This window comes from Tamandua tetradactyla, chromosome 3 (genome assembly GCF_023851605.1).
Source record: "Tamandua tetradactyla isolate mTamTet1 chromosome 3, mTamTet1.pri, whole genome shotgun sequence".
In the NCBI taxonomy this organism is placed as follows: Eukaryota; Metazoa; Chordata; class Mammalia; order Pilosa; family Myrmecophagidae; genus Tamandua; species Tamandua tetradactyla.
In genome coordinates this window covers 112,238,211-112,262,106 of record NC_135329.1, presented here as the reverse complement: position 1 = coordinate 112,262,106, position 23,896 = coordinate 112,238,211, and the positions used below count along the sequence as shown (strand labels likewise).

At 35.8% G+C, this 23,896-nt stretch overlaps 2 long non-coding RNA genes and 1 pseudogene across 2 annotated transcripts in view; 2 read left to right on the top strand and 1 right to left on the bottom strand.

Annotated features, from left to right (window-relative positions):
• LOC143676299 (uncharacterized) overlaps nt 1-16,701 on the top strand; it is a 72,446-nt gene extending 55,745 nt beyond the window's left edge. The window contains exons 3-5 of the long non-coding RNA XR_013171982.1: nt 5,752-5,847; nt 7,187-7,361; nt 16,512-16,701. This is a non-coding gene — a long non-coding RNA (uncharacterized LOC143676299). The remainder of the gene's footprint in view (nt 1-5,751; nt 5,848-7,186; nt 7,362-16,511) is intronic.
• LOC143676300 (uncharacterized) overlaps nt 4,657-23,896 on the bottom strand; it is a 29,714-nt gene continuing 10,474 nt past the window's right edge. The window contains exons 2-5 of the long non-coding RNA XR_013171983.1: nt 12,682-12,822; nt 11,397-11,457; nt 9,327-9,518; nt 4,657-4,735 (exon numbers count right to left, since the gene is read on the bottom strand). This is a non-coding gene — a long non-coding RNA (uncharacterized LOC143676300). The remainder of the gene's footprint in view (nt 4,736-9,326; nt 9,519-11,396; nt 11,458-12,681; nt 12,823-23,896) is intronic.
• Nucleotides 18,439-18,539, top strand: LOC143678501 (U6 spliceosomal RNA; annotated as a pseudogene).

The following is a 23,896-nucleotide window of genomic DNA, read 5'->3' as shown; positions in this document are numbered from 1 at the left end:
ACCTTATCATTTCTGATTTTATTTATTTGTGTCTTCTCTCTTTTTCTTTGTCAGTGTAGTTAAATGTTTGCCAATTTTATTGTTCTTCTCAAAGAGCTGACTTTTGGTTTTGTTAAAGGAGAGAGAGCTCTCCTTTTTTTATTGTTTCATCTTTTTCTGCTCTAATCTTTCTTAATTCTTTCCTTCTGCTTGCTTTGAAATTAATTTGCAATTCTTTTCCTAGTTCCTTCAGGTATGCAGTTAGCTCTTTGAATTGAGGACTTTCTTCTTTTTTAATATGAACATTTAGGGGTCTAAAATTCCCTCTCAGCCCTACTTTTGCTGCTTCTCATAAGTTTTTATATGTTGTGTTTTCATTTTTATTCACCTCAATATATTTAGCAATTTCTCTTGCAATTCCTTCTTTGACCAACTGATTATTTAAGAAATTCCATATATTTGTGAATTTTCCAGTTTTCTACCTGTTATTGATTTCCAGCTTCATTCCATTGTGGTCAGAGAAAATACTTTGTCAAATTTTAATCTAAAACTTTACTGAGACTTATTTTGTGACCCAACATATAGTTTAACTTGAAGAATGATCCATGAGCATTTGAAAGTTAAATATATACCACTGATTTATGGTGCAGTTTTCTGTATATGTCTGGAAGGCTAGTTCATTTATTTTATTATTTAAATTATGTTTGCTCATTGATTTTCTCTCTAGATATTCTATTGATGAGAGTGGTATATTGAAGTCTCTATTATTAGAGAGGTGTCTAGTGCTCCCTTCAGTTTTACCTATCTTTCTTTTATGTATTTTGGGTCATCATGGTTAGATGCATAAATATTTACTATTGTTACTTCTTCTTGGTGGATTGCTCCTTTTATAAACATATATTGTCCTTCTTGGTCTTCTGTTCTGAACCTTTTATTTTCAACAAATTTGTGTCTTTGGGTCTAAGGTGGGTTAAAAAAACTCATTTAGTTGGATCATGCTTTTTATCCATTCTGCCAATTTGCATCTTTTGATTGGGAAGTTTACTCTGTTAACATTCAGTGTTATTACTGTAAAGGCAGTACTTGCTTCAGCCTCTTTGTCCTTTGACTTTTAATCTGTCGTATCTTTTTTTTCCTTGCCTCTGCTTTTCTTTGTTGTGATCTCTTTTCTGTATAGCTGATCTTTTGTGATGTGTATGACTGACTCCTTTCTCATTTCTTTTCCTTATCTTTTTAAGTACTCTCTTTCTGGTTACTCAGGTGTTTATATTACACAACCTACATCCATAACCTACTAATTTGAAAAGATACCAACTTAGCTTCAGTAGCATACAAGTTCTCTGTTCTCATATCCCTGTTTCCTCTCTTTATGTTGCTTTTGTCCCACTTTGCCACTATATATTTTAGATGTCCATTATCAACATTTTTTTGTTCAATAGTGTTCTGACTCTTCTAGGAATTTAAGAGTAGTGTTGTATATTGAGGATACAGTACTATTAGGATTTTTATTTGCCATTTAGTTACCCTTACTGATGATCTTCATCTCTTCATACTACTCCAAGCCACTCTCTCCCATCTTTTCATTTTTGAAGTACAGTCTTGTCAGATAAAGAATTTGGGGCTGGTAGGTTTTCTCTTTTAGTAGCTTAATTATATAATACTACTGCCTCCGAACTGCATGGTTTCTGATGAGATATTGGCACTTAGTCTTTCTAAGAAACCCTTGTATAGGCCAAATCACTTTTCTCTTGTTGCTTTGAGAATTCTTTCTTTACCTTTGTTACTTCACATTCTGATTAGTATGTGTCTCAGAGTAGGTCTATGAGGATTTATTCTGTTTGAAGTATGTTGTACTTCTTCAGTATGTGTATTTATGTCTTTTGCAAGAGTTGGAAATTTGTGGCCATTGTTTCCTCACATTATTTCTGCTCCTCTTCCCTTCTCTTCTTCTGGGCATATTTGTGAGCTTCATACTTGTCCTTTAAATCTTTGAGACACTGCTCAATTTTATCTATTCTTTTCTCTATCTGTTCTTCTGTCTGTGTGCTTTCGATTGTCCCGTCTAATAGTTCACTTACTCTTTTCTTCTGCCTTTTCAAATCTGCTGTTGTATGCCTCTGGTGTATTTTTAACCTCTACTGTTGTGCCTTTTATTCCCATGGTTTCTATGTTTCTTTTATACTTTAAGTTTCTTCTTAATGCTCACACATTGTCTTCTTAATATCTTTTATGTCTTTATACATATTTTCCTTCATCTCTTTAAACATATTTGATTAGTTGTTCCAAATTTTGTATCTCCTCTGAAGTTTTAATTTGTTCACTTGACTAGACCATATCTTCCTGTTTCTTAGTATGGCTCATAAATATTTACTGTTTTCTAGACATCTGATTATCTTGACAAGTTCATTAGGATTACCTTGATAAGTTCATTCTTTTCTATGGTTTTGTTGATCAGCTTTATGTTATGGCTTTCCTTTGATGTTTGGTTCAACATATTCTAGATATTTAGAATAGCCCTTATTAAATTGCTCAAATTTTGTCAGGTTTTTCTCACCTGATATGTGGTACAATTTTTATGATTGCATATCTGTGCAATTGTTTCACCTTCAAAATAGAGTATCCTTTCTTCTGTCCCCTCTTTGGGAATTTTGATATGTTCTGTTTAGGTTTTTTGCTGAATTTTCTCCAAAAGTGCTACGACATTTAAATTCTCTCCCTCACTTAGTATTTTTCTTACATTTTTCAGTTCTGACCCTCCTGTCTTAGAGTAGTTCAGTTTAACCTAGCCCTCCCCCAAATTTTAAAATTCTCTGTGAAGCTTCCCTGCCTCTGCTTTCTTCCCCACTAGGGTGCCCCACCTTGGGGAGCAAGATGGGGTCAATTCAGAAATGTGGATCACTCCAGAAAAGTCCATTTTGTGTTTAAGCAGTCCAGGAGACAGCAACTGGATTGAGTGCACACAACTCTTGCCAGCTGCGACTCTGCCTTGGTCTCTCTTGCTTTGCTTCCCTCTTTGGGGCCCTTTTATGAGCAGCACATCTCATCACCTTGTGTTCCACCCTGGGTCTCTGTGGACTTGAGGCCAAGCTCCTGGATATGCACGGAATGCTAGCTCACTTCTGTGAGTGGCTTATAGTCTGCATCCCCAGAGGGAGGTGGGAAGGATCCAGGCTGCTACCTTTGAGCAACTCCCAAGTTGTGTGAGGCCAAGTAAGGGAGCAGGAAGAGATTTGGTTGGTCCAGGATGGAAGTTTCCTACCTGATTTTTTCTCCTTCAGTTCAGCATTTGTGAATTCCTTTTTCTGTCTTTGCTCTCATCAGGAGATCTAAGCAACTGGGATTTTTCCTTGTATTTGCTGAATTTCTGGGGATGATTTTTCTGGGGATGACTTGAGTCATCATGTTGATGATCTCACTCTCTTTTCAGACTTTGTAATATCATTTTTAGAAACATATTGACATGAACTAAAATATTCTACAGTTCTAATTATCCTCATCGAAATTAATATCCTTATTAGGTTGGGAAACAGTGGCTCAGTGGCAGAGTTCTCACCTGCCATGTCCATGTAATTAAAAAGAAAAAGAAAAAGAATGAAAGAAAAAAATTAATATCCTTTTAAAATTTAAGTCTAGAATGATTATGTTCTTTACAGAAAACAATTCAGCAGTGTTTACTATAAGATGACTCCTGAGGCAAGTCTAGAACTAAAAAAGTCTACATAAACTTTAGGCATTTAGCCAATTATGAATTACTGACCATTATTCTATGTTCCTCTTTAGAATAAGGTCTGAGATACTATGCTTTATCTATATTTACCTTAGAGATTATGAAAATTGTACCATAGATATTTTTTATAACTCAGTTTTGTGGGCAGGTTTCAAATTTATACCCCAGAACAATTTAAATTGACCAATTCATCAAAAATGGAGCACCTAAAACTAATACTGTCCTATATGTCCCCTAAAAAATTCTAACACAAGAAAAATCTGTCTTGGGAAACTTTGCTAAATATCAGCATATATATCATGTACTGTTCTAAGGGGTTTAAATAGTTTTCTTTATTTTCATATAACCTAATGAAGTCATTATAATTATTAATTCCCATTTTAATAGATGAAGAAAATAAGACATAGAGCAATTAGGTTGCTTGCCAAATATTTCAAAAATAGAACACGGAGAAGACATTTGAAACTGTACAAACTTCTTTGGAGGGTATATTCTTAATTTTGCATTATGCTCCCTCATAGATAGACCATAAGAGATATTTTAAGGAAAATTGAAAGAAAAATATTAGCAAAACAAAGTTAAGAGTGTGGGGGAAATGAGAGACCACAGGCAATATGGAGTAGCCATATTGCTACATTTACCCTGATGATAAATATAATAAGTCAATAAATATTTCTTGAGTGTTAATATAGTTATAGGCACCTAATATGTTTCAGGTACTGGATTATCATTCAAGTGAATAGTGCTAACTATAGTGCTACTAGGCATAAGTGCTAACCTGTGGCATTGATTATCTAATTGGAGACACATGTACATATATATATGTATATATATATATATATATATATATATATATATGTCATAGTAATTATGATAAACAGGAAACACTCATGAGTTTTGAGACGCTATATCTGGGGATCGTTCTAGGCTGTGCAGCAGGCAAGGCTTACCTTAGGAAGAGAAGATAGAACTGGCATGATGAATAAGAAGGAAGCAACATGCTTAAGGTGGTGTTGTTCAAAGGTTGAGCTAGCATGAAGGAATATGTAGAAAGACAATCAGTCATAAACATCATAAGTTGAACTGTTATTCTAATTTACTAGGTCTTAGCAGGAAACTTATATTATACAAGTTAAATTCTTCAGTCTGTACTTAAAAGGCAGGGAGATTGGGATAAGAGCCACCAGCTTTCCATGCTGTGTCTCATCACTTAGCTCCAAAGCTGATATTATGGCTGTTCTTGGGCATATAAAATAGCAGAGAGTATATTGCTCAAGGCTGGTGTGGGTGTGTGTCCAGGTATTGTTCTCAAATTGAATAGATAATTTGCTACTAACTTCTTGAAGTTGCCTGTTATTTTAGAGAAATAATATCCATCCTTCTTTATTCTTATTAATCAAAAGTAGTAGATCTAGAAACTTGGTATTTCAAACAGAATTTCATGGTTAACCAATGAAGCTTTCCAACATTGCTTTAACTTCAGATGAAATGGTGACATCAATTTCTATCAAATAGGAAGCTCTACCAGTTGGGTATTTGTTTTGAAAGGCACCAGCAATATTTAAAGTCATATTTCCAACTAGAGTCATTCTGTTTATTTATCTTTCAGCCCTTCTCATCTCCTTCCATTAATACACTTTTTGTTTGTTTGTTTGTTTGTTTGAGCAGGCCCCGGGACTCGAACCCAGGTCTCTGGCATGGCAGGCAAGAATTCTGCCTGCTAAGCACCCATGGCCTGCCGCATCTATATACTTTTAATAGAAGCATTCAAAGTTATTTGGATGGAAAATCTATCATGACTTCATTTAAAGACCAATATCTCAAGTGGTTTGCAAGTTGTTTTGATGTATATCGTTTATCACGTCATTTCTGTCTCTGTTTAAAATACACAAAACCAAATGTACTCCAAGAGACAGTTAATTAAAACAAGTAATATATATTCAGTTGTTTACCAAATGCATGAAAGAAACAAGTTTAACATTCCCCTCATCTCACCCCAAAATGAAAAATGCTTTGTTGGCTCTATCTTTTTCTTTCTTTATCAGGCTTGAAATAATTTCTGAAAGGAAAAAAGATTCTCCTGTGCACATTTCTATTTCAACAAGATAGCTAGCTATTCTACACTAAGTTGCAACAGCAAGGTAAATGCAGAAAATAGCTTTAAATGAACATATTTAATGGTAAGAACTGGAATGCAACTGATATACTTCTAAGAAGCACACTCTGGAGTAAAAAAAATAAAAATGATAATTATTTCATAATTCCCCAGAAATAAAGGAATATAAGTAAATTGAACATAACTAAATAGTAAAGCTATTTAGAGTAAATAACTAAATTTTATTCCTTCTTCATTGTAAAAAATGCTTTAAAAGTATTTAATTGACTAGTTGACAAGGTATGTATTACAAGATTTATTTACTAATTTTCAATCTAACTCTGCTTGGCAAATATACAAAATATTATGCATTTAGTTAGTTATTAGAATAAAAGCAACAAATCTGCTAATCTAGATACTACCTAAAATCTCCCCATAATTAATATATCAATGGTATTCAAAATCTGTGTTCTGCTTTGAAATACCTAATTGTGTATATCTAATTTAGTGAAAAGAGATTTATGCAAATTTTCAAATAGACAAAACTTGTTAGTTTGTAGGCCTTTAGCCAGCAGCTAATGTCTAGACCCTGTATTACTCTATTGTCTTTAGCCAACTTTCCCTTGCTCATCTCCATTCAATTCACACACACACACACACACACACACACACACACACCCTTGTTTTTTTCTTCTTTTCCTTCTCTTTCCTCACTCCTTTTTCCTTCTTCATTTTCTTCCTCCTCCTTTCTTCCTTTCCCTCACCTCCTTCACTGTCCATTTCATATATTAATATACCACATGCCAACTCATATACTCTTTACTTCAAACAGTGAAAAAAATTTCAATGCCTCCACAGAAACTTTCGAGTCCCTTTCTCTGGCCTCTGGAAACTAAAGCAGGGATTTATTTTGAATCCCTTCTGTCTGTAGTTTCTAAGCAATTAAAATACTTTTTAAACCTTTAAATTAAAAAATGCTTTTTAAAACAATTTATGAGTGCTGATTATACTTGTCTTAGATCAAACCATTCCTGTGTATGAATGATATATCCTGACTGAATATGTCTTTCTTGTCTGTATTAATTATAAGTACTTGCCCTTCAGTGTATGTGTTATAAAATGAATATGAGAATGTACATTCTCCAGGCCTAAAGAGAAAAGCTTCAACTACCTTCTTATTAGTGTCTGTCCCCAGTGCACAGTGCTGGGCTCAACCTTGCACATCCTGCAGGTCATTCATCAAAAATAATCACAGAGTCTTTCTGATAGCCTGTTAATTGATTCTCCAGTTTTACATAATCATAGCAATATGGACTTCATTTGTGCTAAGTGAATCACACATTTATTTGTGTAATCCTAAATTTACTCCTTGCCTCTCTTTCTAGACTGTAAATGACATGAAGACTGGGACCATCCCTTTTAATCAACGGAATGTAGCCAAGGCCTATCATCTTGAAAGAATGCCAAAAAGAAAAAAAATAATTGAACAAATGATTAACAGCTGAATGCCTTTTTATTACAGGAATTTTCAAGAAAATGGTCATCTTGAGATAAACTGAGGTATGTATGGACAATAGATGTTATGTTTGGGGCATGTATGTAAGCAGGTAATTTTGAATTTGCTTGTCCCAATCAGACTTTCAGAAATGATTTAAAGTGTTAGCTCTGGTGAAAAGAAGCCAAACTCTTCATTCTTGAGATCACCTTGTCAAGGGCACAGAGAGGAAATGAGCTGGGATATATTAGGCTTCTCTAAATTCTGTCTTGGAGAAAGTGATCAAATGAGAGCTCATTCTTAATTCCTAAAGGACAGGAAGTCCTAAGAGAAACTTAATGGAAGTACATCAAATTGTCTTATGGACACTGAGGAGATCAGCGTCAGAGGTGGGAGGAAGTGTTCTCAAGGATGATGGCAACGTAATTTTATTTGCAGTTTTAGGGCAGGCTTCAAAAGCAAAACTTTTCAACAGCATAGAGACCTCTTATATCTTCTGTGTGCAAGTGATAATGAACAAATGAGGGAGGATAAAATCAGGGCATGGCAAATAGAGCCCATCATGGGAGTAAACAAATACTGTGGTGTGTCTGATTTAACCCACTATTTGGAAAGGGCCCTCGTTAGGCGGAACAGAGATTACAGACTTCAGTGAGAAATCTGCTTTTTTTTCTGGCCATAACATCTAAGAGGTGCTAAGAAGAAGAAGGGAAAAAAAGACAGATTTTGTTTGTAACTGGCACACCTGTGCTCACAATCTCCAATCCCAATCCCAGTGGAACTGTGAGAGCGGTTCCTGTTAATTAGGAGCACTATGAACAATGCTAGTATCACTGAGCTGTCTATTTGATTTGACACCACCTCGTCATATAAATTCGAGATTTTTATCTATATCTCTGTATGTGAATTTGTGTGTCTGTGTACATGTTCAGAGGCATATTATTAAATGTTTAGGTCTTGTACATTCACACCCTTACTTATCATTATACCACTTCTTTAGGAGATAGTTTTACTCATTTGACTGAATACCAGCTCTGTTTCACTGTTCTTCCTTGTCCATGTTCTCTTCATGAGCATCTATTTCTGTATCATCTCAGCTTATTCCCCCATTAAACATCCAGCACAGGTTTCTGTCAGAAAGTGGCAATGGGTTTGCCCCAATTTTTACTTGAGATTTCTTAGTTAGGTTTGGTACATTATAAAAACTGTATCTAGGGAATGGTACGAGAGATTGAAAATAATTGTGAATCAAACAAGGTTGAAGTTTATATGTCCCTCCATAAAAGAAGCCCAGACTGAAGCACTCCAGGACTGCTTTGGGTGACATATAGCCAGCAGAGACACTGTGAATAGCCAGCTCCTGCGTTTTTAGAACTCGGCTTCTACCCTCAAGGTTCAAGTCCAAAATAACGTCAGCTCTTTACGCTTTGGGACTGAGTTCTAGGCCAGAAGTAGAGAATTGGAGGGAGGCATGGGAGGGCCATGCACACTGACCCTCTGTCCCTTGTTAAAGGGTTTTCTCAGAAAGGCCATCCATCAGTTCCCACTACATCTAAGTGGCTACCTTAGCTGCAAGGCAGTCTAAGAAGTGTAGTAGTTCATTTTGGGGACATAATCACATCCAATAATATAGCGATCTGTTCCCATAAAAGAAGAGAAAGAAAATTTTTAAAAGGAAAATAGTCTTAAAGTAAGAAATTAATATTTTGTGTTTAATTTATTTTTCTGCTTTTAGAAGGAAAATAAATGTAGTGCTACAACAAATAATCTGCCTTTCTCTGATTTTATCCCTGCCTCTTTAAATTTTAGTTACCCAAAACATTACAACATCAAAATTTACTCTAATTTTTGTAACTAGTACAACATAAGAATATTTAGTTTGTAGACTTCAGTGGTTTTAGATAGAAAAATATCTTCCTTCTTACTAGGAAACTTGTTTAAAAGTGTGGTTGATTATATTATAATTCTCAATCATTTGCTTCCCTCTTTCCTGCTAGAGGATTGCATATCTCAGCACACTGCTATGTTACCTTGATTGCCTCCATGTTGGTGAAATATATAGCTCTTCCCAGTGTCAAGCTTAGCCAGGTGACTTACTTCAGCCAATAAAATGGAGTAAATGTTGTACAAGCCTTTTCCTATAACAAGTTTTATCTGCATTCACCAGCTATCTCATTCTTTTCCTTTTGACCCCAAATGGGGCCTTTTCTTCAGGCTGTGTTCTAGAAAGAGAAAACATTTAGAACAGAGACAAAGCTCATCCACAGCCACAGACAAATAAAAAGCAAGAACTAAACTCATGCTATTGCACACCTCTAAGGTATCAGGACTACCACTTACTGCAGCCTAACTTAGTGAGAGTTGACTAATAGACAAGGGGGCAATTGACATTCTAACATACAAGTATGCATAGGAGAAACCCACTTTTTGTTGTTGTTATGATACTACTAAAATTTTTTGATAAACAAACAGAATCTATGAGGTTACCTGCCCCTGAGCAACATCTTTCTCCCTCCCCTGCAGGTGGGATTCTACCATTACCAAACAGTGTGTTGCTTGTTTAACCAACTGGTGTCTGCAGTTATTCTCCACATGTATCAATTGAATTGAGGGGAAACAAATGGCCTAGAATTGCTTCTCTCTTCCTTTTCCTAATGTGAATTCTCATCCTTTCCTCAAACTCAGCTATTAGTAGAGACAAAAATAAAGCACAGTGAAAATTATGCAAAGGAAAATCAAATGGGATTTTAATTCTTTCAGAAATCTTTTCAATAAATTCAAGTTGCCTGAGGAACAATACAAATTTTACTTTTCTCTTTGAACCCCACCACATTGTTTGAACATGACTCTAAACATCTAAAAAACAATTTTGCTTCTTCAAATTACAAAAATGAGGGAAAAGTTAGTGGATCTTTTTTTCTTTTTTGGTGAAAGTGTTTTCAAAACTCTCTACATGCAGGGTGCAAGGATGCTTCAGGGGCAGAATTTTCACCTGCTATGTGGGCTCGATGGGGGTTCGATTCTCAGCCTGTACACTTCTCCCCCCAAAATAAAAAAAAATCAACAAATGGTGCTGCAATAATGGGATACTCACATAGAAAAAGAATGAAATGTGACGCCACCATATAGCACACAAGCAAACAAAATTCTCTGCATGATCTGGCTAGCTATATTTTTTTGACACTTCAAAGCAACTACATTTAACATCAAGAAAAGATATAATTTTAAGAAAGACAATGCATGGGTAATAAATTCAAATCTTTTACTCAGTATATTTACATTTTCCCCCTTTTTTCCCACACTGATTAAATTTCAGCAATTCAAACCTCATGTAATTCAAATAGCTGCGTTCCTTTTAGAAATAAAAATAGTCACAACAAAGGTAGAAAAAGTCATGTAAGACTAGATGATTTGATAGACATTCTTTAAAAATACAATCAAATGCTCCTGAAAAGAAAAACTTTTTAGGGAGAAGTTATAAAGAAAAGACAGCTTCAGAGCTTCCTCTAAATGTTATCACCAGAGCCCATGATTTCCACGATGTGACACTGTTTTAATTAATACTAATTGCTTTCAGAAACTAAGTCACTTTGGATAGAATTCATTACAAAATATTTCATTCTAAATCCCAGGACATAGCAGTTTGCAGTGGAGACAGTGCTGTATGCTCACTGCAGTAGGCGGACTATCCGTGTCCTAATCTCTGTGACGTGTTACTCTACATGACAAAAGTTAGTTTTCTGATGTGATTGGGCTCAAGGCCTTGTGATGGGTAGATTAGCCTAGACTATGCAGTGTGCCCAGACTAGTCACATGGGTCCTTGAAACCTTTCCCAGCTGTGGTCAGAGGGAAATGTGACTGCAGAAGAATGATAAGAGGAATGCAAAATTGCTGCCTTTGAGACAGTGGAAGGAGAACAGTAGTCAAAGAATGTGGGCATCCTCTACAATCTAGAAAAGAAAGGAAAACGGATGTGCCTCTTTAGAACCTCCAGAAAGAAATATGGTCCCGTTGACACCTTGATTTTGGCCCCATCAGACCAATTTCAGAATTAATTATGGCAATGTATTATGCAGCCATTGCAAACAAATACACTTACCAAACCCAATCGCCGTTTCCTGTTAGAGACCCACTCAGTTGGATCACACTTCCCAATTTCCCTGGAATTTAAGTGAGACTTAGGGCTAGTTTCGTGGGCTTGTGAACTGTATAATGTTCAAAATCCTGTACTTGGACGGGCCCTGTATTTACTTTAATGCTCTGTTGCTGCCATCTTGACAATCTTAACATATTTGAATAAAGCACTCTGCATTTTGATTTTCTGTCAGACCCCCAAATTATGTTAAGAATCCTGGTAAGGGGCAGGCCACGGTGGCTCAGCAGGCAAGAACGGTTGCCTGCCATGCTAGAGGACCCGGGTTCGATCCCCGGTGCCCACCCATGTTAAAAAAAAAGAATCCTGGTAAGACTACAGGTATGAGGTCTGCCTAATGGCATGGAGAATAGTGATATATGCCACTTTGAGGGATAGCCCCTAACATGAAATGAAATAACAAAAACTCCCCCATTCTCCAGCATGGCTCTCCTTTTTCCTCTGCCAGCAAGCATTAAAGGATCCAGTAAAGACTCATGTATCTCAAGAAATGATGGACCCACTAGATTGGGAAAACTAAAACCCAAACATGGATCACTTGAATGACAATGTGGAGCTGAGCCCCCTGCTGCCCAGCCATGGACTATTCCATATTCCAGAAATCAATTTCCATTATATTAAGCCCTGACATTTTAGGAGTGTTTATTACAGCAGTTGCATCACTTCAGTAAAAAGTTTATATTAAAACAAAGGCACTCTACCCTAATCATTACCTGAGTAGGACAATAGCCATATGGTTAAAGCAATGTGAGCTGCAAGAATAACAGCTGCTTATTCGGTTGTTCTAGTTGATAAAATCTTTTAAAACCTTAAAAATCTTAGAAAAATTTGGACTCCTTCCGCACCCTACTCTACCTCCTCCAACCTAGAAGTCTTAATGGTAACAAATAAAAATTAATGGAGAATATTATATTTCTATAGTTCGCCCCATAGAAAGTAAGCCATTTCCTGATTTTAGCCTCGCTCTGAGATTTAGATGTTCACGGTGATTTCATATCTCCAAGATTATATCACCTTATTGCTTCAACCTAGGATTTTTCTTTTTTTCTGAGAGGGCTTATCCCTTTCTTTATAGCTACCTAGAGAAACAAGAGAGCTACCATGCGAATGTCTCGCCACTCAAAGCCAACCTGCCTAAGATAAAGATCACTGCTGCCCTCTCCTTTCACTGCTAATTAAATTTTAATAGTTGTTATTCCCATTATAAATAATATTATATCTTAACACAAACCTTCACAGAAACTGGTTGCATTAGGAGTGTTTGTGATTGCTTTTCCTTGTATGTTTTAAGTATTTATCTTGCTTATTATTTTTGTCGTTGCTTTCCTTCCGTGTCTTCTAATCAGCAGCAGAGTTACACAGAATGACCTCACTGAAAAACAGGATGTCAGGCAGGAAAAAAAATAGGTGTATAATTGAAGTTTTGTAGCTGTTAAAAGGTTGAAGGGCTTAGAAGATATTTTGCTATTACTGGCCTGGTTAAGATGACTTGGATGTTTTAGTTCTTGAACTAAATGAAATAAATGCTATGTGTCAGTAGTTCCAAACAATGATTCTGCTTTTACTTTTCTGCTCCACTGAGATGAGTGACTTTACTGTCAGTGAAACTTATGACAAGGATGGAAGGGAGATTGATTTTTGGGTGAGAGGGGAGATTAGAAAACCAACTGAGATTCACAGAATACAAAATTACACACCACTGCACATTAGAATTACACTGTGGTCATCTACAGACAAGCGAACAAAAATTAATTGATTGAGTATTCTGTGCCTAGCATTGACTCCATAACAAATAATATAATAAAACATTTTTCTATAGATTAATGAAATTATTCTAGCAATTTTTTTTTCCTTTGTTGGATTTGGTTTGCTTACACTTGAGGATTTTGGCTTCTAATTTTGAATATTAGCTGTGGTTTTCTTTTATTGTGCTCTATTAGGTTTTGATATTAGAGTAATTATAGCCTCATGACATAAGCTGGGAAGGGTTCTTTCTTCTTCTAGTTTCTTGGAAAGATCTGTAAAAGTGGTACTAATTCTTTTTTAAATGTTTGGCGTAATTCTCTGGTGAAATCAGGGTCTTGAGATTCCTTTTGATTGTATCATTTCCTTCCTGTTTGAAGAACTCACTTAAGCTAAACTTGAAAGTATTAGTTTTACTTTAAGAATGTTTTAATTTCCCTTTCATTCTAAGGAGAGTTTCACTGTATGAGAACAGAGATAGACAGTTATTTTTTCTTCAACAATTGAAAATATTGTGTCACTTCTTTCTGGCCTCCAGGCTATTAGATGAGAAATCTTCTGTCATTCAAATGCCTATTTTCCTAGAGATAATGTGTCACTTATCCTTTTCTATTTTTAGTTTCTTTTCTCATTGTTTACAGCACATGAATCATATTGTTCTATCATCAATTTGCCTGATTCTATCCTCTGTCATCAGCATTCTACAACTGATCCAATGAGGTTTTATTTCTGTTATTGTACATTTCATTTCTATAATTTCTATTTGGTTCCTTTTTATGCATTATACTTGTTTGCTGATTTTTTTTTTTTAGTTTTTCATTGTCTAAAGAAAATTTGTAATTGATTTTTGAATCATTTTTATAATGGCTGCTTTAAAGTCCTTGTCAGATAATTTCAGCATCTGATTCATTTTCATGATAGCTTCAGTTGATTGTTTTTTCTCATTCAAGTTTTAATTTTCTTGGTTTTTGATATGATGAGTGATTTTTATTTCATCCTGAGCATTTTGTTTATTATGTTAGAATACCCAGGTCCATTTCAATTTAAAAAATTAGCATAAGTTACTCTGTTTAAGTTTAGCATGTGGGGGCTTGGTCCATATTTTTGAACTACTATTCCAAAGGCATTTTTAATTATCAGAGACTTTGAGGTGTTATTTTGGATTATCTGATGCTACTGGGGCTACCACTGGTCTCTGCTAATACTGCCTAAGTCTGTGGAAGGAATTTCAAACCAGGTCTGGCCTCCAGATGTTTCTTAGTGGAGCAGTGATACAGTGGAAATCCCCTATTGATGCCCACTCTGCATCTCAGACTGACCCTCTTACTGAAGTTGGGTCCCTCGCTTACTTTGCCACCTCAGTTGTTCTTGTCAGGGGCAGAGAATCTGGGCCAGACAGTGATAAAGATGCTTTTCAGACCAGGCATCATTCAGTGGCTGCATCATTAGTCCAGTTCTGCCTGTCTTCTACCTTGTCTCTGGGCAGGAAAGGAAAGGCTGGGCGCTATGAGAATGCAGGAAGCTCCCCAGACCATTTGCTGTGACTAAATCCTTTCATTAGTTCCACCTCTGCTGTCACTGAGCAGGGAAAGAGAGTCTTGGTCCCATAAGGATTAAGAGCTCAGCTCTTCTGCCAGCTGTATTTGCCTGCTTTGGGATCTCATGTAGGATAAGGCGAATCTCAAACATAGGAGGTATGCTGGTTTGAATCTCTTATGTACCCCAGAAAAGTTTGCTCTTTTAATCCATTCCCGTGGGTTAAAAGGACAACCTATTGTTGGGTGGGTCCTTTTGATTTGGTTGTTTCCATGAAAATGTGGCCCATCCAATTCAAGGTGAGTCTTAACCCACTGGCTGAAGTCCTTTAAAAGAACCAGGAGAGTTTAGAGAAGCTAAGAAAGAAAAAAACAACAGGAGTTGAGAGAGCAGTTTGAAACCAGAAGCCAGGACAGAAAGACAGCAGACCTTGCAATGTGACAGAGGAACCCTGGATGCCTGCTGTCTTTGCTGAGCAGTCATCCTCTTCTTGGTGCCTTAATTTGGACATTTTCATGACTTTAGAATTATAACTTGCAACTTAATAAATCCCTTTATTAAAAGCCAATCCATTTCAGATATTTTATATTCTGGCAGCTTTAGCAAACGGAAACAGTTGGGAATGACATTTCCTGCCTTGGTCACTTATTTCTGACAGGGGTCCCAATTGATCCCTCCTGCCAGTGGTGTCAGGCTCTCCAGATAACAGAGGGATACTTATTTGTGGAAGAATAAAATTATCTAACTGCCTTTTGTTGCTAGGATGGCATTTAGGAATCACTGGGTCTAGGTGGCCTTCTTCTTTTGGGTGAGGGAAATCAAGATGCCGGGCAACCATGCAGTTTCTCCAATCCTGGTGTCCTAAATAACTGCTATCTTCTTTTCACCTTTTGGAGTTCTCCTTTGGTTGTATCTTGCACCATGTCCTGGTCGTATAGTTGTTCTTACAGGGGAGAAGCAGGAACACATACAGGTTTGTACCATCTTTTTCATACTGGAGATGTAATTGAATTTTAGAATGTACTGTTATCATTTGAGAATTCAGAAAAATATATATGCAACAGAGTAGTTGAGTGATTTGTTTAAAATAAAGTGTCACTTTAATAAAGACTTTATTTTTAATTATGCATGATCCTCTGGCTTCTTCCAGTGGTTTGTTAAAGTGTAGTCTGACTACTACTGATTTTGAAATAATAATAATAACTACTATCTGTATAAAACCTATGCCAAAGAAACAATGTTTTTCCAATTCATCACATAAAAAGAGATTAGTCTCAGAGATTCACTTACTTGCTGAGGAGTGCCCAGTAGATACTGCTGTCATGGAGCTGGGCACAAATTTAGATCTATTTTACTCAATTGCTTCTTTCCTTGCATCTGAACTCTGTGATTTTAGACTCAGTCTTCTGAAATCCCATAGAGACATTTAGGCAAATATCCATCTGGAAATTCTCAATATGCATGAAGATATAAACAAAAAACTAGATGTATTCACTGGACATAAACTAAATGTATATACTGGACTGTAAAGAGTAGTTTGAAGTCAGACTTTTCTGACATGAAATCCAAGTTTCTCTGCTTCCTATCACTAACACGATGGATAAGTTACTTAATCATTCTGATTCAATTTTCTTATCTGTAAATTGGAGTTAATAATAGTTACCTCATAGTATCTTTGTAGTGATTAATCTTAGCAACATTAAGAAAATAGCTAGAATGATTCCTGAAACAGAAAAGATACCCAACAATGATATATTATTATTATTATTAATATTGATACAGTGGTGAAGATGATTGATAATGATGAAAGAAGAAAATAGGAGGAAGAGAGGAAAGGTTCTTCAAAAAATACTGAGGAACAGAATGGAGATATCCTAGCCTAACAAATTGGCTAAAGCTAATTATGTTAGTGCAGCCAAGAGATATGAGAAAATTGGAATCCATAATGAAAAAAGGTATTGGTAATAATGAATAAAGCAAATCAAAAATAACTTCTAGAGTCAAATCATTTTTTTCTTATTGGCATTCAATTTCAGTATAAAGGCAGAAAAATATAGACCCCTTTTGGAATTCAAGGGGAAGGGGAAAATATGCATTGCAGACATTTAAAATATGCATTGCAGAATTCTTTTCAACAACTAATTAGAGTCTAAGAATGGATCACTGGCTCAGGATTACAAGTGTAAAAATTCCATGCACATCATTGTTAAGTGAAGGTCTCCAAAAGATAAAGGCACCATCATCTTTAAAGGGCTAAATCTCTTGAACAATATCCCCATTAAAAAGGAGCAGATATTTAAATGCTGGTAGAAAATGCAGATGAATAAAATAATATCTAAAAGGTATGGCTGCTGCCAGAAATACTACGCAAATGCTTATCATAAACATGACATATTTTAGGACTTAGATGGAGCTTTAAATTTAATCTAATCTAATACAATTATTTTACTGATGAGGAAACTTAGGCTAAAATCATAAACGAAAAAGGTGACATTGTCCATTAATTGCTCTTCTCTATTTCTGCAACTAAATCCACTGATAATATAAGCTATAGAAAGACATTTGTAGAAGTGATAAGACAGATGTAACTATCATGCCAATAGAGATTTTCTGAAAGTAGAATGTTTGTGACCTATGTTCTAAGAGATAATATAATTTTCCCCAGGGTCTTTTACCATTAAAAACCAAACAAGCACCTTGCAGTTAACCTCTTTGTAAATCAAATTATTATTTCATAATGTGACAAATAAATTCTAAATAATATCTTTTATAATTTTAATTTTCATATTTATTCATTTAAAACATGTATCTGGTATGAGCCAGGCATGCTGGACATAGCAAAGCAGACAGATATACCATAAAGTATAATATTTAACTCTTACACAATACCCATAGCATTTCTATAAGTGAGACTGAAAGAAATGCTAAAATGATGTAGGAGCTTGGTTATTGGAGAAATCTTTCCAGAGGAGTACATGGATAAACTATTTAGATGGAAGAGGAGAAAGATGCTCCAGATGTGGACAGGGGCACAAAATTATAGAAGTAAATTGTGCTAATAGCCTACAAAATTGAGCTGGGTTGTGGGATTAAAAAGGCACTGAAAACTGAAACAATACATTGGAGTTAGTATCTGAAATATTTTTGATAAAATTTTTTAGAGCTAAGATTTTATTCTAAGTACAAAGAAGAACTGCATATAATTTTCAAACAAAGAATGGCAGTCCAATTTTAGGTTTTGGAGGACAGTTGACAGAAACATTCTGAAATAATGTGAGAGGGTAGAAATGGAAGGCAAGGACTCCATTTGGAAGTCTATAGAACAATTCAGAACTGACCTATGCATGATAAGGACCTACATCTAAATAGTTACTGTGGAAACAAAAAAGGAGCGTGTGGCAAATAATATCATCAAGAAATGAAAAGATAACCTATAGAAGGGGAGAAAATATTTACCAAATCATATATCTGATAAAGGACTTGAATAGAAATGTTTAAAGAACACTTGAAATGCAATAATAACAAGATGAGTATCTCAATTAAAAATAGGAACGGTTTTGAATAGATATTTCTCTACAGAAGATGTACAAAAGACCAATAAGTACATGGAAAAATGCTCCAAATCATTATTCATCAGAGTAGCGCAAATCAAACCACAATGAGATAACACTTCACATCCATAGAACAGCTTAATAAAAAACATATAATAGTGCTCATTTCAGCAGCACATATACTAAAATTGGAAGGATAGAGATTAGCATGGCCCTGCACAAGGATGACATGCAAATTTGAGAAGCGCTTCATATTTTAAAACAAAACAAAAACATAGAATAACAAATTTTAGGTGAGGATGTGTATGCTAGTTTGCTAGCTGCCAGAATGCAATATACCAGAATTGGAGCAGTTTTTAAAAAGGGGAATTTATTAAGCTGCAGGTTTATAGTTACAAGGCAGAGAAAATGTCACAATTAAAGCAAGTCTATAAAAATGTACAAATTAAGGCGCCAACAAGAGGTTACCTTCACTCAAGAAAGGCCAGTGAAGTTCAGGGTTTCTTTCTCAACTGAAAAGGTATGTGGCAAACTTGGTGAGGTCTACTAGCTTTGTCTCCAGACATCGTGTTTCATCTCCCGGGGGCATATTCCTTCTTTATCTCAAAGGTCTCTGGCAACGTGGACTCTCTGCTTCATGACTCTCATTCTGTCATCATTTTCTGCTCTTCCAGCATCTCAGACCTTTTCCAAAATGCTTCCTCTTTTAAAGAATTCCAGTAATCAAGATCCACCTGGAATGGGTGGAGTCACAGCTCCCTCTACTCAAAAGTCATACCCACCATTGGGTGAGTCACATCTCCATGGGGATAATCTAATCAAGTTTCCAACTTACATTGTTGAATAAGAATTAAAAGAAAAGGTTGCTCCCACAAGATTGGATCAGGATTAAAACATGGCTTTTTCAAGAGTACATAAATCCTTTCAATCCAGCACAATGTGGAAACATTGGAACCCCCATATGTTGCTGGGGGGGGCATACAAAATGATGCAGTAATTTTGAAAACAAATCTGACAGGTCCTCAAAATGTTAAAAATACTGCTATCATATGGCCCTACAATTCCACCCCTTGCTATATATCCAAGAGAAATTAAAGCACATGTCCATGCAAAAATATGTATATGAATGTTCATAGCATTATGCATAATACAAAAGGATAAGAACAACCCAAATGTCCGTGAAATGGGTAACCAAAATATGGTATATACATAAAATGGATAATAATAGATTCACCCATCAAAAAGAGTATATTACTGATATATGCTATAATGTGGATGAACATTGAAAACATTACATTATGTAAGATACCACATATAAATGATTCTATTCATAGAAATGATGGGAAATTGCCAGCCTATGAAGACAAAAAGCTATTAGTGGTTGCCAAGGATTGGAGAGGTTGTGGAGAGAGTGGGGAGTGACTTTCTTTGGTGGTGATGCAAATGTTTGAAGATTGATGGTGCTGATAGTTGTACCACTCTGTACACATTCTAAAAGACAGTACGTTGAACCAGATATTTTAAATGACTGAACTGTGAGGTATTTGAATTGTATCTTAATAATGCTGTTTTTAAAAAAAGGACTTAGGAAATCTAAGCGATGTTTCAGAAATTAGGCAGAATTTAGTAATTCATAAACTTAGAGGCTGAAGAATAAGGCTGTTGATAAGTTATGATCCTCTGATTGATCTTCCATGGGACTGTGTGTGTGGTGATGTCAATCATCTTTCCTAAAAATATCAGGTGAAGCAATCTGTATGGAGAAAATAAATGTCATTTCAGATGGGCGGCGTCCGGGTGCTGATTTCCTGAGTCTTTGCCTTTCTTGAAAATGATCTTTTCATAGGGGGATAGGCCACTGATCTTACAGAATGTTGCCCAGTTTTTATGCACTTTAGACTTGAATATGACAGTAGTGAAAATTTGTTCTTAATACATCAGATGAAGAGGCAATATGTGGATTTGTCCTATCACTGGCGATGCTAGCTTTAATCACTTTGTTGATATGTGTCTGTCAGAATTCTTCACTGTGAAGATTTTATTTTCCCCTTAGTAATTCATAAGCATCTTGTGGAGAGGTATTTGTGTGCAGTTTATATAATTTCTTCCTTAAATAGTTGTGAAGCCTGAGGTTGTTGGTGATGTGTTAAGGGAGAGAAGAGGGAAAGGCTTGTAATGACGAATTCAATTGATTTCGCAGATAGAGGCCTATGCAGGTGAACTATTTCTTCTTGTGTGATAGTGTAGTTTGCGACTTTCAAGGAATTTATGTATTTCTTTAAGTCATCAGATTCATTGGCATAATGTTTTTCATAGTATTACCCTGTTGTCTTTTAAATGTTTGTATACTTCGTAGAGAAGTACCCCCTTTCATTCAGTTTCAAGTTACCTGATATTGGTCATTTGTTTATTTTCTTTTTTCTTGATCAGTCTGGCTAGAGAATTACCAATTTTATTGATTTTAAAAACAACCAGCCTTTTGTTTCCTCATTTTATCTCTTGGTTTCATGTTTACAGTTTCATTGATTTCTGTTCCTATATTTATGTGTCATTCCTTCTGGTCATTTTGGCTTTAATTTGCTCTTTGCCTCTGGTTTCTTAATGTGCAGCTTATATTACTCACCCAGGATCTTTCTTGTTTTGTAAGATAAGCATCAAATACTATAAATTTCCCTCTAAGCACTACTTTAGCTGAATCACACAAATTTTGGTATGTTGTTTACATTTTCACTTAATTCAAAATGCTTTCTAATTTTCCTGGTGATTACCTTTCTGATTTGTGTATTATTTAAACTAGTTTCCAGTAATTCATTTTTATTTTTATTCCATTAGCACATTGTATGATTTATATTCTTTTAAATTTGTTTATCCTAGAATTCTGCCTATCATGGTAAATGTTCCTTGTGCACTTGAAAATTATGTGTATCCCACTTTTGGTGGGTGGAGTGTTCTTTAAATATCAATTAGCTAATATTGGTTGATAGTCTTGTTCAGGTTATCTAAGTTCTTTCTAATTTTTCTATCAATTACTGAGAGTGGGTTGTTGATTTTGTCAAGTGTAATGATTGATTTGCCTATTTCCATTTGTTGTATCAGTTTTCTTTTCATGTTAGGTGGCATAAATTTAAGATCATTATGTCTTTTTTATGAATTGAATCCTATATAATCATGTAATATCTTTCTCTATATCAAGTAATATCCTTATGTTAAACTGTACTTTGTCTATTATTAAATAACCTAGCTCCTTGTTGTTGTTGTTGTTGTTTGTATGCTGTATGGTGGAGTCACATTTCATTATTTCACCATGTGAGTATCCTGTTACTGCAGCACCATTTGTTGAGTTTTTGTTTGGTTGGGCTTTTTTGTTTGTTTTGCTTGTTTGCTTTTTTGGGAAGTGCAGGGACCTGGAATCGAACCTGGGTCTCCCCCATGGCAGGTGAGAATTCTACCACTGAACTATCCTTGCACCCCCAGCCCCTTATTTTTGATTAGCCTTTGCCTGGCACATAGTTTTTCCATCCTTTTATTTTTAACCAAACTGTGTCTTGCAATTTAAATTTAATGGTTGGATTTAAATCTATAATTTTGCAAGTTGTTTTCTGCTGGTCCAAACTGCTCTCTGTTAATTTTGTCTTCTTTTCCTGATATCTTCTGAATTGATTGTGTATTTTTTTCATATTCCATTTTACTTCCACCATTGTCATATTAGATGTGTCACTTTTCAATTTTTTCATATTAATTCTTGGTCAGTAGCACATCTCATTTGTGACCACCAGAGATGTCTCTAGATATTGTCAAATGTCCCCTGGAGTGGAAAATCACTCCTGGATGAGAAATTGTTATAGAGTTGTCACAGTGCAATTTTAAATATTATACACTTCCAGACAGTCTAAGAATCTTACAACTACCCTTTCTTGGTGTTGTTTTGTCAGGTATTTTATTTTTACATATATATAAATCTTATAGTTTATTTTTAATAATATTTGCATAGACCATCACATATTCCTAAAGATGTTAAAAATAAATTATTGATTAGACTGACTTTTATTTTTTGCTTTATTTGGGCCTACTCAGTTACCACATAGATCCAGTTTTCCTTCTTGATAGAACTTCTTCTGTCTGAAATATTTCTCTTAATAATGCTTGTGGTAGCAGTCTGCTAGCAGTGACTACTCCAAGTTTTTGTCTCTTCTTAATTTAACTATAGAGTCACAGTAAATTTCAAAAATTTTTGTAGTAAATTCCTATGTACTCTTTATTTTTCCCCCAATGGCAACATTTTGATAATCCTCAGTACAATATCATAATCAGAAAATTGACGCTGATACAACCCACAGAACTTACTCATATTTCACCGTTTTTTTATATGCTCTGTGTGTGTTCTTCTGTATGTGTATGTGTAGTTTTATGCAGATTTTATTATCAGTGTAACTTCCCGTAACCATTACCTCAGGTAAGGTATAGAAGAGTCCCATCACCACAAAAGCCCTTTGTGATACATTTTTATAGCCAAAACCACCTCATAGCCCCACCACTTCTTTTTCCTAAGTGCTAGCAATCATAAATTTGCTCTCCTTCACCATAATTTTGTTATTTCAAGAATGTTATATAAAAGGTGTGTCATACACTATGCAACTTTTTGAGATGGGCTTTTTTCAATCAGAAAAATTCTCCCAAAACCTAACCAAGTTGTTGTGATAATAAATAGTTCATTTTTTTAATTGCTGAATAGTAATAGATGGTGTGCTGATTTGAAGATGCTATGTACCCCAGAAAAGGCCATGTTTCTCAAATCCATTCCTGTGGATACAGACCTGTTGTGAGTAGGATTTTTTGGTTGCATTATTTCAATTGAGATGTGACCCAGCCCTTTCAAGGTGGGCCTTAATCCTTTAGAGAGGATAAAGGACAGAAAAAGCTGAGAGAGCTTAGAGAGAAAATCCTGAGAAAAGCTAAGAGTGGACCCACAGAAGCTCAGAGAGGAGGTCACTGGAACCAGAAGCCGAAAGCAATGAAACCTGGAGAGAAGGACCAGCACATGCTAGCCGTGTGCCTTGCTATCTGACAGAGGAAACCTGGATGCCAGCAGCCTTTCTTCAGAGAAGGTAACCACCTATTGATGCTTAATTTGGACTGAAATTTATAAGCTAATAAATCTCCATTGTAATACTTTCAGGAAGATGACCAACTAAAGTAGCTCAAGATTAACCCTGCTCCATGGAAAAGTTAGAGAAGGGACAAGAGGGCAAATGAGGTGGCAATTCAGGAGTGCAGCTGACCTGAGAGAGCCTTCTGGGCTACCTGTGATAACCCTGGTTGCAGAGGCCAAGGAACTGAGGTGCAGAAAACTGGAGCCTGGCACAGAATGCTAAGCCTCAGAGCCCAAGGGAGTGCATGGACAGAAACACAGGAGTAGGAAGTAAGCCAGGCTGTGTACCTTGAGCATGCTATCCTCACCAATGCAGCCCTGTGACTGGCAACTCACCCCACACCCAGGCAACTGAACCTTGTCTCCCACTCCCATTCCCTATTCTCCAGGCACCCCCACCCCACCAACCCCCAGTGCATGCACCGGTCCCACACCCCCATCCCAAGTGCAGTCCAACCCACATCTCC